The sequence below is a fragment of the Corvus brachyrhynchos genome, unplaced genomic scaffold (genome assembly GCF_000691975.1).
Source record: "Corvus brachyrhynchos isolate BGI_N302 unplaced genomic scaffold, ASM69197v1 scaffold281, whole genome shotgun sequence".
Taxonomy (NCBI): Eukaryota; Metazoa; Chordata; class Aves; order Passeriformes; family Corvidae; genus Corvus; species Corvus brachyrhynchos.
The window spans coordinates 1,097,215-1,099,563 of record NW_008236509.1 but is presented as its reverse complement, the minus strand read 5'-3'; positions in this window follow the sequence as shown (position 1 = coordinate 1,099,563).

Below are 2,349 nucleotides of genomic sequence, written 5' to 3'. Positions count from 1 at the left end.
GGATAGCAATCACCTCTCCTATTTTATGGTTTCTTACACTTAAAGAACATCTCCACCAAACACATAGGCTCTCTCATCTCCACAAGAAATGGGATGTCGACACAAGACTAGAAAACCCTGCTTCAGCATATCTTAGTAAAGACAAAACCTTTTCAGATCATACTTACTTCTAGATGAAACTGAAGGAAAACTGATCTCCCCACAAAGAGCAGGACCCTGATGTCAGGGATGTGGTACTGCTATACAACTTCAGAACAACATTAAGGCAATTAAGAACAAACAAACAAAAAAGCAATTCAGAGTGAAACAGAGATAACTTCCCATTTCTGTATACTTCTCTTTACACTTGTTGGTTAAGAATTCACCTGATTTTACAGACAGGGCAGGAAAAGTAACATCACTTGCTGCAGACCACATGGCAAGAGGAAGCGGAATGCAGCATGCTTCAGTTTCCCTTCAGAACTTCATTTCTCCACCACACACTCTAAGATACAATATTTTTTCCTAGTACTATGAAGAGAAGAGCACTAAGAAATGTCGAACAGCATTTTAAAAGCTGTATTTGTCAGGTATCAACACTAAAGGTCTGTTTAGCACAGGAAAGGACATATTGCAGCAACAGTGCTGAAAAGGAGAACTGAATCAAACATATGAGTCAAATGCCGCGTCACAAAGCAGCCTCCCAGCACACAGACCTGCAGTACACAGGAACCAAGATGTAGGAAAAGGACTGAGAATTTAGCAACCCAAAGTTTTAGGTGAAAAAGACCCTTGTGCCTGTGCTGTAAGGCAGCGTGTCCACTCACAGCAGCTGATCTATGGAATACTGGTGTCTTTTGGTGTGTGTTGTAGGTGACCCCATCATCCCAGCCCTGTGCTATTGCCACCGCAGTCTCTTCTATCTGCCCGAGGGGGAGGCAGCAATGATAAGGAGGAGGTGGGGCAAGATTCAAGTCAGGGGAGTAAAATGGCTAATTACTCCTTTGAGCAGCAAGCAAAATGGTTAAAAAGATACATTTTATATTCTAAAGCTTGTATTTTCAAGCAGAGAACTGTAAAATTGTATGTTTTCCCTATTTCTAGAGAAGTGAAACATGACAAAAACTGAGACTGCCGTAAGATTCAGGCAGAGTAAGACTTAAGATCAGGGACATGCTGAGAGTTGAGTCAACACAGTTTTAATTCTTAAAACCTTTACTGACCTCATAATACACAGAGGAAAGCTGTGTAGTATCTCTAGAGTCAGGAGCAAAAGTCTATTGATGCTTCAATGCGGTACTTTAGGAGCAAATTTCTCAAATGCATCCTCTAGAAAGGATAAACCCCGCTGTTTTTAGAGAAACACCCAGACACCTCAAACTAAGCATAAGTGGGCATACACTTTAACTTAGAGCGCCTGTGCCAATGATAACAGACACGAATTCCAGTTCTGTTGTCAGATAATCTGTTTTCCACCCCTGTAATATAATTAGCACCCAACATAAAGTGGCAAAATGAGGGAAGCAAGATGCCCTCTTTTCTCCCAGATCAAGGCAGTTCACGAGCATCAATTAGATGTTAATGTCCCTGGGAGGCAAGCGTGACAAGTCTTATTAAGCCATTTTAAAGATTAGGACACTGAGTCATAGGGAGATTAAGAACTTCCTCAAAACCAAAAGGAGAGTCAGAGAGGGGGCAGCTACACCCCAGCAGAGGACTGCGCTGCTCCACCTTACTGCAAGGTTTAGAGTCTCTAAAGCAAAAAAAAATTAAAAAAAAAAAATTAAAATAAATTAAAAAAAAAATAAAAAGAAGGCCACGCTCCCATGAAGCCTCCTGGCCATGCCAACATGCCTCCGTTTTGACCTGCAAGGGACCATCCCTAGGTACAAGAATGCAGTCCCGTTTCCACGCTCAGATCTCTTTTTGGCTGAAGGTACCAACAAGGCTGCCAATTGTAAACAGTTTTTAAAGTCGACAGAGACCTCCAGATATTTCCCAATTAAGACTTTTTGATACTGGTTCAACTTTACAGGCATAGGGGCAAATAAATCTACAATCACCAGTCCACGAGCCAGCTATCTGAATTCAAGTCACATGCTGAATTTACACATGAAAAACGGAATGAACGTGACAAGACAATCACTATCACAGGTTAACAAACACTTCAAAGCGCGAAGAGAAACTCAGCAGATGCCATCCTCAATTAGCCCAAAAGGTGAGCAGAGAAGGATGTTATGCTGATTAACACACTCATTAGGACGCGTCCACACTAATAGCCCGCTCCAGTGCTGTAACACATTTGGAAAGCACTCGGCTGCCTTAATCGCAAGGTACTCACGGTGCGAAAAGATTATTTTGACTTTTCCT